The sequence below is a fragment of the Dipodomys merriami genome, unplaced genomic scaffold, assembly GCF_024711535.1.
Source record: "Dipodomys merriami isolate MVZ:Mamm:240054 unplaced genomic scaffold, mDipMer1.0.p SCAF_28, whole genome shotgun sequence".
Lineage (NCBI taxonomy): Eukaryota > Metazoa > Chordata > Mammalia > Rodentia > Heteromyidae > Dipodomys > Dipodomys merriami.
In genome coordinates, this window is record NW_027204270.1 from 3,851,285 (window position 1) to 3,864,617 (window position 13,333).

Genomic DNA, 13,333 nt, shown 5'->3' on the forward strand with positions numbered 1-13,333 from the left:
CCAAGGCTTCCTCCCCAACCTTCCTCCCTGCTCAGATTGTCACCCACACCCTGCAGTGTCATTCACGGAGCCCTGGGTGGCAGACTCTAGGCTAAGGACAGCCCACACTGCCAGAGAGCCTGGAAGCAGGGCCTGAGGGGCTGGGAAGAGGTGGCAAGGCTGGGGTCCTGAACTTCCTGTACACAGGCAGAACTGAGCCAATGGCTCACATCTGTGATCCTAGCTACTGAGGAGGCTGAGATCTGAGGATCCAGGTTCAAAACCAGCCCAGGCATGAAAGTCTGACACTCTTCTCTCCAATCAACCACCAGAAAACTGGAAATGGTGCTGCTGTGTCTCAAGTGGTTGAGTGCTCGCCTTGAACTGAAGAGCTGAGGGATAGCGCCCAGGCCCAGAGTTCAAGCCCCATGACTGACAAAAAATAAAAGAACTGATGGCTCACACTTGCAATCCTAGCTATTCAGGAGGCTGATATCTGTTTTTTTTTTTTTTTTGGGTCCGGTCATGGGGCCTGAACTCTGGGCCTGGGCGCTGTCCCTCAGCTCTTCAGCTCAAGGCTAGCGCTCTACCACTTGAGCTACAGCAAGGAGGCTGAGATCCGAAGGTCACAGTTTGAAGCCAGCCCAGGCAGGAAGTCCATGAGACTCTGATCTCCAATTAACTACCAAAAAAAAGCCAGAAGTGGAGCTGTGGCTCAAGTGGTGCAGAGTTAGCCATGAGTGAAAAAGCTATGCATTCAAGCCTCAGGAGCGCCCCCCACCCCCACCCCCATGCCAAAGAAGCATGAGAGCTGGGATAGGGGTGTTTCCAGTGGCAGAGCGCTTGTCCAACATGCAGGATACCCTGAGACTGACCCCCAGCACTGTGGATGAGGGGGACATGGGAGGAAGGAAAAGCCAGTGACATAAGTTGGGAAAGTCACAGATAAATTTATTCCAGAACTTTCTAAAATTGTACCTTTCTCAAGCTAAAAAATAAGTAGTAGTTGGGGGCAGAAGCAAGAGGATTGAGAGTTTGAGGCCAGCCTAGACTATACAACAAGACCATCTTTTAAAAAGCAGTGTCTGCCGGGCGCTGGTGGCTCACGCCTGTAATCCTAGCTACTCAGGAGGCTGAGATCTGAGGATCGCGGTTCAAAGCCAGCCCGGGCAGGAGAGACCGTGAGACTCCTATCTCCAATAAACCACCAGAAAACCAGAAGTGGCGCTGTAGCTCAAGTGGTAGAGCGTTGGCCTTGAGCTGAAGAGCTGAGGGACAGCGCCCAGGCCCGGAGTTCAAGCCCCATGACCGACAAAAAAAATAAAAAATTAAAAAAAAAAATAAAAAGCAGTGTCTGAGCTGGGTGCTGGTGGCTCACCCCTATAATCCTAGCTACTGAGGAGGCTGAGATCTGAGGATCGTGGTTCAAAGCCAGCCTGGGCAGGAAAGTCTGTGAGACTCTTATCTCCAATAAATGACTAGTAAAACTGGAAGTGGCGCTGTGGTGCAAGCTGTAGAGCACTCACCTTGGGCTGGAGAGCGCAGGGACAGCGCCCAGGCCCAGAGTTCAAGCCCCACAACCGACAAAAAATAAAAAATTAAAAAAAATAAATAAAAGCAGTGGCTGCAGGTATATAGCTCAGTGGCAAAGTGTTTGTCTTGCTTCCACAAGGCCTTGAGTTTGAGTCCCAGCAGTACAGAAACAAATGAATCAGAACAAGGCCGGGTATAGTGATTCACACCTGCAATAGCAGCATTTAGAAGGCAGAGGCAAGAGGATTGCAAGTTTGAAACTAGCCTGGCCTACAATGATGGGACCTGCCTCCATAATGTAAAACCAAAAGAACAAAACAACTAGGAAGCCATGGGTGGCTCAGTGGTAGAGCGCTTGCCTTGCATGCATGAGGCCCTGGGTTCGATTCCTCAGCACCACATAAGCAGAAAAAGCCAGAAGTGGCTCTGTGGCTCAAGTGGTAGAGCACTAGCCTTGAGCTGAAGAGCTCAGGGACATTGCCCAGGCCCTGAGTTCAAGACCTACAACTGACCAAAAAAACAAAAGAAGTCCCAGTAGATCCCCTGCGTGGGACTCCCAGCCAGCCAAGCTCAGCCACGGTCAGACCCCAGACTGCCAGGCCTGGAGGAGCTCTCGGCGCTCCAGACCAGATGCCTGGCAGCGCACAGACACAGGCCGGCAGAGGGAGCTGGCAGCAGAAGCCGCTTCCCTGGGGGTGGCGGAGGGGTCACTCCAGGATGTAGTGAGGAGCTGGGGATGGTAGGAGGGGCCATCCAGGCAGCCTGCACGGCCCCCCGCTGAGTGCTAAGGTGCCAAGAAGCTGGTGGAGTAATTCAAACCATATGCCTGCCCTCCCTACCTCCAGCAGCCGGGCCGCTGGTCCTCATCACCGGCACCGCCATGGCCTGGGCCAGAGCCCGCAGGATGGGTCCGTGTGAGACCAGGGTTGGGGAATGAGATCATGCATCTCCCAGCACCGGTGCCCACAGAGGCCAGGACTTCATCCCGCCCAGACGCCTCTTCCTCAGAGCCACACCTGGGAATGATTTCAGGCCAGCCAACTGGGGAGGGGGAGGGGCAGCTTCACTGCAGAGAGGAGGGAAGATTTCTTCCTACCCATCCTCAGCCTCCGGCTGTGCCTGAGGCCCTATTCCCAGGTGCCTCTTTAGGGCCTACACGCTCATGCCTTCCAGCCTGCAAGCAGACAGCCCTGCGCAGCCCTCGGTGCTGCAGAGAGGAGGCGATCCTTCCTACACACACAGCCCCACCCCTGTGCTCTCTCTGCTCCTCTCTCTTTTTGTCGGTCATGGGGCTTGAACTTGAGCCACAGCACCACTTCTGGTTTTCTGGTGGTTTATTGGAGATAAGAGTGTCACGGACTTTCCTGCCTGGGCTGGCTTTGAACAGCAATCCTCAGATCTCAGCCTCCTGAGTAGCTAGGATGACAGACCTGAGCCACCAGTACCCAGTGCTCTCTCTCTTATGCTGATATTGGGATTTGAACTCAGGGCCAAGCACTGTCCTTTAGCAGCTGTTTTGTTCAAGGCTGGTGCTCTACCACTTAAGCCATAGCTCTACTTCTGGTTTTTTACCTGTTAATTGGAGATTTAAAAAAATGTCTTGGATTTGTCTAGTTTTAAACACAGATTCTCAGATCTCAGCATCTTGAGTAGCTTGGATTACAACAGGCATGAGCCACTACACCTGGTATTTTTTCTTCCCTCCCTCCCTTTTTTTTTTTTTTTTGTCGGTGTGGGGCCTGCACTCGGCCTGGGCGCTGTCCCTCAGCTCTTCAGCTCAAGGCAAGCACTCTACCACTTGAGCCACAGCGCCACTTCCAGTTTTCTAGTGGTTTATTGGAGATAAGTCTCACAGAATGGGCTGGGAAAGGGGCTGGGAAGGTGGCTCAGTGGTAGAGCACTTGCCTTGCATGCTCGAGGCCCTGGGTTCGATTCCTCAGCACCACATAAGAAAAAAGCCGAAGTGGCGCTGTGTGGCTCAAGTGGGAGAGCGCTAGCCTTGAGCTAAAGAGCTGAGGGACGGCGCCCAGGCCCAGAGTGCAGGCCCCACGACCGGACCCCCCAAAAAAAAGAATGGGCTGGGAAGGTGGCTCAGTGGTAGAGTGCTTTCCTTGCATACATGAGGCCCTGGGTTCGATTCCTCAGTGCCACATAAGAAAAAAGCAAAAAGCCGAAGTGGCGCTGTGTGGCTCAAGTGGGAGAGCGCTAGCCTTGAGCTGAAGAGCTGAGGGACAGCGCCCAGGCCCAGAGTTCAGGCCCCACTACCGTACCCTGCCCCCCACCAAAAAAAAAAAAAAAAAGAGTCTCACAGATTTTCCTGCCTGGGCTGGCTTTGAGCCAGGACACGATCCTCAGATCTCAGCCTCCTGAGCAGCTAAGATTATAGGCATGAGCCACCAGCGCCTGGCTCACTTCTAGCTTTTTCTGTGATTAATTGGAAATAAGAGTCTCCAGGACTTTCCTGCCCAGACTGGCTTCAATCTGCAATCCTCAGATCTCAGCCTCCTGAGTGGCTAGGCTTACAGGCATGAGCCTCCATGCTGATTTTTTTTTTCAATCCTTGCCTTATCCTGAGGACAGAGAAGCCCATAAGTAACTTCCCCAAGGCGGCCAGTACTGTCCCCCACTGGAACCAGAGCATGACTTAAAGGACCGCCATGCTGCCCACCACATCCCAGGACTGGCTATAATCACCCACCCTCGCCTTCAGCCCCTCTGATAGAGGCAGGAAGCCAGGGGCCAGAGCGGCGGTGGCCTCGAGCTGGACGCCCTGTCCCCCACAGTCCCGTGCCTACCTCTCGGACTCAGTCCTCTGCAGACCGCGGTCTCTGTTTGGGAAGTTCCCAGGGGAGTCCACTTGGGCCTGGGACCCGTGGCCCTGGGAATCTGAGATCCCAGATGTTGGCCTCAAGTCTCCCCTCGAGCCCTCTGAGCTCAAGTGAGCATCTGCCAGCCCAGGGGCCAGGGCCAGGACGGACAGACGGACAGGAAGTTGAAGGATTGCTCTTCAACAGTGCCTAGGGCCAGGCTTGGATGTGGGGAGGGGACCGAGGCTCTGCTAACCACAGCTATTTCCTTGATGGCAGGGGCGCCTCGTGAGCGCTGAGGAGGGGCCCCTGCAGGGTCTCGCTGAGTAAGAGGCCGAAAGAGGAAGGGGAGCAGGTGGCAAGGGCTGGCCATGACTTCCATGCCAGCCGCTTCCCAGGAAGCTGCGGCTGGCAGAGAGCCCGTGACCCAGCGCCACCTTTCCCGCGTGAGCTTAGATCGGAATCCCTGGACCCCTTGCCGCCCTCCCCTCACCCACCTGTTTCCTGCTGTGCTGGAGCTGTGGGCTCCCGGGTGGGGGCCGGGGGGGGGGGCCTCCACAGGGCAGAGCTCTGCCTCTGTTGTACTGGCTGGCAGCTTTGGAAATGACACTTGTAAAGTGTGTTGAGAAGCCAGGCACTGGTGGCTTGTGCCTGTAATCCCACTAACTCAGGAGGCTGAGACCTGAAGATCTTGGCTCAAAGTCAGCCTGGATAGGAAAGTCCATGAGATGCTGATTTCCAATTAACCAGCACAGCCGGGCACTGGTGGCTCACATCTGTCATCCTAGCTGCTAAGGAGACTGAGATCTGAGGATCATGCTCCAATGTCAGTCCAGGCAGGAAAGTCTATGAGACTCTTATCTCCAATTCACCACCAGGAAACTGGAAGTGACACTGTGGTTCAAAGTGGTAGAGTGCCAGCCTTGAGTGAAAGACCTCGTGGATAGCGTCCAGGCCCTGAGTTCAAGCCCTCAGAACACAAAACAAAAAACCAGCACAAAGCCAAAAGTGGAGCTGTGGCTCAAGTGGTAATGTACCAACCTTGAGCAATAAAGCTAAGGAATAGTATCCAGGCCCTGAGTTCAAGTCCTAATACAGCAACACACACACACACACACACACACACACACACACACACACACACACACACACACACACACACACACACACACACACACACACACACACACACACACGGGTGTAAAGCTAAGGAATAGTATCCAGGCCCTGAGTTCAAGTCCTAATACAGCAACACACACACATACACACAGGTATAAAGCCCCCCAGAACACACACACACACACACACACACACACACACACACACACACACACACACACACACACGGGTATAAAGCCCCCCAGAAGTGTGAGGGACTGCAATCATGGGGCTTTGCAGGGTGTCTGGCAGAGCCCATGCTTACCCAAAGGGGTGATGATCCCACATCCCACCCAGGGGCTCCATCCTTTTCCCGGGCAGGTGCCCACATCCATTCCTCCCCTCTCTGGCATCTGAGGACGCCTGTCTGGACCCCAGGGCAGCTGTGTCTGTTGGAGGGTGGCTGTGCCCAATGCAACCTCCTGAGTCACATGAGAAGCAGACTAGGACCCACAGGGCCTATTGGAAATTAAGTCCAACTTGAGCCTGGATATATAATCTGGTGAGCCAGCCCCCTGGCTCTCCTACCTCTGTTCCTTTGGGCAGCCCCAGGAGAGCCCCCACCCGCAGCAAGTCCTCAGTCCTTGGTAAACAGGAAAATCCATCCCTACTCACCAGAGGCACGTGCCAAGGATACTCTAAGACAGATACTCTCTGGGGATCTCTGGAAGGGGCCTGGATGGGGTGGAGGCCAAACCCTGCCTGCAGCCAGATGCCCACCCAGCACTGGTACTGGAAGGAGGGGCGAGGGCAGAACCCAGTGTAGGTAGCACACACCCCTCTTCTAAATGTCAATTCTGGCTGAACACCAGTGGCTCTGGCCTGTAAACCCAGCTCCGCAGGAGGCCGAGATCTGAGGATCGGGTTTCAAAGCTACTGGGAACAGAACAGCAAAGTCCAGGAAACGGTAATCTCCAAGTAACCACATAAAAGCCAAAGTGGAGCTGTGGCTCAGGGGGTAGAGCGTCAGCCCTGAGTGAAAAGCTAAGGGACAGTGCCCAGTTCAAGCCCCAGTACTAGCACATGTGTACACGCACACGTACACACCCACACTAAAACCAAACATCAGACGTCTGTGAGGTTTGGAAGCAGGTGGGAAACTGGCCACAGCTGGCTGGGTGGGGACAAGCAGCCCAGCTGCAGGTCCCAGCGCCAGGCGGGGTCCTCACCTCTAACACTCTGCTCTCAGCCCCTGACAGCAGCCCGTGCCCCATGGGTCAGAGCAGAGAGAGCATCGCTCTCAGGCTGGCCAACAGCTCCTCACGCCGGCTCCTCTGTAAAATGAGACGCACTGACACGTGGCTGGGCAGAGCCCGGAAAGAACAGCAGAGGACCCATCCCAGAGCGAGGGGGCTGACAGCTGAGCGCCCACTGCTTCCCGGGCCAGGAGGGGCTGACCGCATGTGTGCACTGGCATGCACCAATCCTAGGACCAAGGCAAGTGAGAGTCCAGGGACAGTGGGGCCAGGATGGAGGGCAGCAGATCTGGGCAGAGAGCTTGTCCTGGCTCGTGGAGTAGGGTCTTCAGGCTGCCCCGAGGCCGTGTCCATGGCCGCGCTGCCCCAGTCCTGCTCCAGAGTCTGGGCAGAGAGCAGCTCAGGGTCCTGCAGGCGGAGAGTCCGTGCTGAGGGGGGAGAAACTCCCCCCTCTGTCAGGTCTGGGAGAGTCCTGCCTGGTGACCCTGCAGCAGCAGAGATTCCCAACAGTCAGGGACCCTGTCTGTCCTTTAGCTACTGGCACATGCCAGGAAACTGGCACATGCTCGTATTTGCCAAGCCCCCCACAGTGGGCCAGGCCCAGCTGCACAGGACAGCCTCTGTGGCCCATTTCTTTTAAATCCACCTAAAGATCCTGTAATTGTACGACCGTTATGTGGCTTTATAGAGGGGTAAACTGAGGCCCAAAGGGGTCTAGAGACCCAGAGTTCAGCTAGAAGGTGAGGACTCCTTGTGCCTACCAGTGGCCAGCTCGGGCTTGGTCAAAGCCCTCCGTGTCCACCTCGGCCCAGTGCTCTGTGCCCAGAGACCACAGGGCTCAGGAGGGCTCCCCGCCGCTCTGGATACACCTCTGCCTTGGACTCTGCTTGTCCTCAGCCTTGAAGACATTTCTCTGATCTTTGAGCTCACAGGCCCTGGGCATCAAGAAAGGTGGAACTCTCGTGTGACCCCCTGGCCGGGTACAGGACAGGGAGAAGCCAGACTAAGGCACCCCAAAGCCAGGGGGCTCCCAGGGCTGAGTGAGGTAGGAGGCCAGTCACTGTCCAGCATCTGGCCTGACCAGCTACCCATGGTAGTCTGAGGACAAATGCAATCTGGGGCAGGCTGGCCTGGGAGCTGCCTACGCCATCTACCACGCTCCGTTTCCACTATGTCTCAGCGACTTTCGCCTCCGACCTGCCTTGGCTCAGTCAGGCCAGCCCGTCCTGCCAGGGCCCTGGCCTCACACTTGCACCTCCATGGATGTTTCCAGAACCAGCCAGGCTGTCTGAGTTCCAATCCCAGCTTCCCATGCCCGTATGCTAAACCTTTCTGAGCCAAAGTTTCATCCTCTGCGCAGTAGAGATCGCACAGTCCTGCTCCACAGGGGGACGCTAGGGAGGGCGCCAGGTATCAACACAGCATGGCCCTCAGCAAATCCGGGCTCCTCACCAGCTGCAGGCAGGGACCTGCCCTCACCCCTGACAGGCTGGAGGACCCCCCTCCCCCACACCCTGGTCATTTTGGCAGCTCTGAATCCTGCCTGCTTTAGACAGCACTGTGGAGAGGGAAGTCCCTGCAGGAGGCCCTAACCTCATTCTCCTCGGACCACACAGACCCCGCCTGGCCTGGGCACTGGAACTTGAATGAATTCCCAATCCGTTGTCTCTGACTTAAGGATCCCTCAGGGCTTAGTCCAGCTAGGTTCTGCCTCATCTTTTTCTTTTTTTTTTTCTTTGGCGGGTCCTTGGGATGGAATTCGGGGCCTGGGCACTGTCCCTGAGCTCCTTTTGCTCAAGGCTAGCACTTTACCAATTGAGCTACAGCACCACTTCTGGATTTTTCTGTGTATGTGGTACTGAGGAATTGAACCCAGGCCCTCATGCATACTAGGCGAGCACTCTACCACTGAGCCAGCTTCCCAGCTGCTCATCTTTATTATTATTTTTTTAAATGTGCCAGTACCAGGGGCTTGAACCCAGGGCCTGGGTACCATCTTTTAGCATTTTTGTGCAAAGATGGCACTCTGCCACTTAAGCCATACCTTCACTTTTGGATTTTTGGAGGTTAATTGGAAGTGAGAGTCTCGTAGGTTTTCTGTCCCAGGCTGGCTTTGAACCACAGTCCTCAGATCTCAGCTTCCTGACTACAGATGTGAGCTATCATTACCCAGCTTACAGTCTCATCAGGACTTCCTGTCCTCCAGGAACGCCCTAGTCAGAGGGCAGCCCAGGGGCCTGACATCCATCTGCATCTCAGGCCCAGCAGCTCCCCTTGGTGGCCCCTAGGTCTTGCCAGCCAGATGCCAGGACTCTCTGATCAAGAGCAGGAACCAGAGGCCTAGGTTTCCGGGCTGCTGGTGACAGGGGCAAGACAGCCACATTCCAGCCTCCTTGTACACTGCCGGCTGTGCAGACTGCCAGGCCCAGCCAGTCCAGCTGAGGCGGGGCCCGTTCAAGGCCAAGTCTATCCAAGGAACAAAGGCTTCTAGGCCGGGCTCCTGACCACAGAGAGACAGGTCAGACTTCCAGGACAGCCTGGATTCCAAAACATCTAGCCCATGGCTGGAACACCGCTCTTTTCGTTGGAAAGTATTCCTACTACCCTCTGGCCCTGCCCAGCAGAGACCTAAGCTGTGTCCTGCCAGCCTTCTCTTCATACTGACCGCAGGGGCCCAGAGCCTCTCTTTGTAGCCCAGGACCTACCCTTTTATGCTCAAGACTAGTACTCTACCACTTAAGCCACAGCTCTACTTCTTGCTTTAGTAGTACCAGATTGGAGATAAGAGTTTCATGACTGGGCTGGGAAGGTGGCTCAGTGGTAGAGCGCTTGCCTTGCATGCCTTAGGCCCTGGGTTCGATTCCTCAGCACCACATAAGCAAAAAGAAAAAAACAGGAAGTGGCGCTGTGGCTCAAGTGGTAGAGCGCTAGCCTTGAACTGAAGAGCTGAGGGACAGCGCCCAGGCCCAGAGTTCAGGCCCCACAACTGGACTCAAAAACAAAACAAAACAAAACAAAACAAAACAAAAAAAGTTTCCTGACTTTGAGCAGAGCCTGGGATGATATGGGGAGCTAGCCATCCAGACTTCTGAGGAAGAGTACCTCAGCCTGAGTAAACAGCAGGAGCAAAGACCCTGAGGCAGGGACATGTCTTGTGTTTGACCAAAGGTGACCATCTGCCCCAGTTTGTACAAGACCAAGAGGATTCTCAGGACATAGGTCTTTGAGGTAGAGAGAGGAGTCTTGTGGACTTTTCTACTTGGACTGTCTTCAAACCATGATCCTCAGATCTCAGCCTCCTGAGTAGTTAGGATTATAGGCATGAGCTACTTAGCTCTGGGCTAGTCAGGAGTAGGTGACTTCCTCCAAAAAGAAAGCTACTCTTTGCCCAACTTATAGCCCCTCTGTATATATATATATTTTTTTGTCACAGGGCTTGTACTCTAGGTCTGAGGCTGTCCCTCAGCTCTTCAGCTCAAAGCGAGCGCTCTACCACTTGAGCCACAGTGCCACTTCCAGTTTTCTGCGTGGTTTATTGGAGAAAAGTGTCCCTGCCTTTCCTGCCCAGGCTGGCTTTGAACCCCGGTCCTCAGATCCTAGCCTCCTGAGTAGGTAGGATTATAGGCATGAGCCACCGGCACCTGGCTACATTATCTTTATAATAACAATTATATGTGTGTATATATATATATATATATATATATATATATTTTTTTTTTTTTTTTGGTCCGGTCGTGGGGCCTGATCTGGGCCTGTGCGCTGTCCCTCAGCGATTCAGCTCAAGGCTAGCGCTCTACCACTTGAGCCACAGTGCCACTTCCGGCTTTTTGCTTATGTGATGCTGGGGAATTGAACCCAGGGCCTAAGGCATGCAAGGCAAGCGCTCTACCACTGAGCCACCTTCCCAGCCAACAATATATTTTTTTAAACTAGGAGGACCAAGCCATCCTCTGGTGGCCCCGTGGCCTCCAAGCATGGAAAAAAGAAAATCAAATATATGACAGGGCATCAGGTACTGGAGAAGCCTGAGAGCTTGTGCGTGCCTGTCCTGAATCTGGGGCCTGGACGCTGTCCCTGAGCTTCTTTTGCTCAAAGCTGGTGTTCTACCACTTGAGTCATAGCTCCACTTCTGGCTTTTTGGAGTTTATTAGAGATACGAATTTCATGGACTTTTCTGCCCAAGCTGGCTTCAAACCATGATCCTCAGACCTCAGCCTCCTGAGTAGCTAAGATGACAGGCATGAGCCACAAGTGCCCAGCTCTGCCTTGGATTTTAAGGGAGTTCTTTTTGCTGTTGTTCTTGGTAGTAAGGATAGAACCCAAGAAATTGTATATGCTAGACAGTCACTTTACCACTTACCTAGTTCCCAGACCTCTGTTGTAGCTTTTGTTTCTTTTGTTTTGTTGACGCAGAATCTTACTATGTAGCTTAGGCTGGTTTCAAATGTGCAATCCTGCCAGTACTTGTGGCTCAAGCCTGTAATTCTAGCTACTTAGGAGGCTGAGATCCGAGGATCATGGTTCAAATCCAGCCCAGGCAGGAAAGTCTGTGAGACTCTTATCTCCAATTAATCACCAGAAAACTGGAAGCGGTGCTGTGGCTCAGAGTGGTAGTGTGCTAGTCTTGGCTCAGAGATAGCAGCCAGGTCCTGAGTTCAAGCCCCATGACCAAACCAAACCAAACCATGCAATCCTTTGCCTCTGCTTCCAGAGGACTGGGATTACAGGTGTACACCATCACACCTGTTGAGCTTTCCTTTTGTGGGCTTCTGGAGCTAGGGGAACAAAGCTGAAAGTGCAGGGAGCTATACCTTTAAATGTGGGTTAAGGTCACTGGGGACTGGTAGCACTTTCAGGCCCAGGCAGAACCACAGGGAAATCTAGCATCCTAGGCCTCAAATTTTCCTTGTAGATAAGTTTAAAAATGCAATATCCAACCACACAGTCGAAAAATTACCACGAGCCAGTAACTAATGACTCACACCTGCAACCCTATCTACACAGGAGGCTGAAATGTGGAGGATTATGGTATAAAGCCAGCCAAGGCCAAACAGTAGGAGAGACTCCAAAATAACCAGCAAAATCAGTTCTGGTGGCTTAAGTAGTAGACTACCAGCCAAACAAACAAGGCAAGCCCTGATTTCAAACCCTGGTAACAGCCAAAGAATAAGTTACTAAACAGATCATAAAAAATAAGAACCCATGGAAGTCAATCTGTGGCTTAAGTAGTAGAGTGCTAACCTTGAGCAAAAGAACTCAGGGACAACACCCAGGCCCTGAGTTCAAGCCGTATGGCAGACAGAAAAAAACAAACAAAATTCTCTTTGGGGCTGGGAATGTGGCTTAGTGGTAGAGTGCTTGCCTAGCATGCATGAAGCCCCAGGTTTGATTCCTCCACACCACATACACAGAAAAAGCCAGAAGTGGCATTGTGGCTCAAGTGGTAGAGTGCTAGCTTTAAGCAAAAGCAGTCAGAGACAGTGCCTAGGTCCTGAATTCAAGCCCCATGACTGGCAAAAAAAAAAAGAAAGGAACCCATACAACCTTCAACTACTAAAATTGTCAGACACAAAACTAAACCTTATTGTATCTCAACCCCCAACAACCCTAGCTGGCAGATGCTATTATTATCTCTACTTAAAGATAATTAAAGGGGCTGGGCACTGGTGGCTCCCGTTTGTCATCCTAAGTGCTCAGGAGGCTGTGATCTGAGGATCTAAGTTTGAAGCCAACCATGGCAGAAAGGTCCCTAAAACTCCTTTTTATTGACCAGTCATGAGGCTTGAACTCAGAGCCTGGGCACTGTACCTGAGCTCCTTTTGCTCAAGGCTAGCACTCTACCACTTGAGCCACAGTACCACTTCCAGCTTTCTCTGTGCATGTGGTACTGAGGAATTGAACCCAGAGCTTCATGCACACTAGACAAGCACTCTACCACTAAGTCACATTCCCAGCCCTCCCTGAGACTCATATCTCCAATTAATCACCAAAAAGCTGAAAGTAGAACTGTGGCTCAAGTGATAAAGTGCTAGTCTTGAGCACAAGAGCTCAGGAACAGTGCCCAGGCCGAGTTTAGAACCAGTGCATGTGTACACACACGTGCACACACATACACACACAAAAGAAGTAGGAAAACTAATAAGAAAGATAAAAGCTTTGTGTATGTGCCCTCGCTGGCTTCCACCCTCAGAAGTTCTAGAAGCATGATGTCAGATCCTTGCGCTGCCCACGCCTGTCTGCCAAGAGCCACGCACCGCAGCAGAGGAGATGCCTGAGGCTGGTGGAGGACATACTTGCCCATCCCCCACTGTCTTATACCAGGGCCAGGCTCGTGAAGGTGATGAGCGCAGAGGGCACACAAAGGGACAAAATGTTCCCTGGTGGCAGAACAGTTTGTTGTTTGGATGGCGCTCTGGGCAAAGCCATTAAAGTACAAAGCGCTCACAGCCTCACACCCAGCAATGCCACTTTCCTTCCTTTTTTAAAAATTTTTGTCGGCTATGAGGCTTGAACTCTGGGCTTTGGGGCTGTCCCTCAGCTCCTCAGCTCAAGGCTAGCACTCTACCACTTGAGCCACAGCAACACTTCTGGTTTTCTGGTGATTTATTAGAGATAAGAGTGTCACGGACTTTCTCGCCTGGGCTGGCTTTGAACTGCGAT

At 53.1% G+C, this 13,333-nt stretch overlaps 1 protein-coding gene across 1 annotated transcript in view; it reads right to left on the reverse strand.

The window, feature by feature from the left end:
- Plekhg5 (pleckstrin homology and RhoGEF domain containing G5) overlaps window positions 1-4,317 on the reverse strand; it is a 45,493-nt gene extending 41,176 nt beyond the window's left edge. Inside the window, exon 1 of the mRNA XM_070037243.1 lies at window positions 4,308-4,317. The gene's annotated coding sequence lies outside the window, so the exon portion shown is untranslated. The remainder of the gene's footprint in view (window positions 1-4,307) is intronic.
- Between the last annotated feature and the right edge of the window lie 9,016 nt (window positions 4,318-13,333).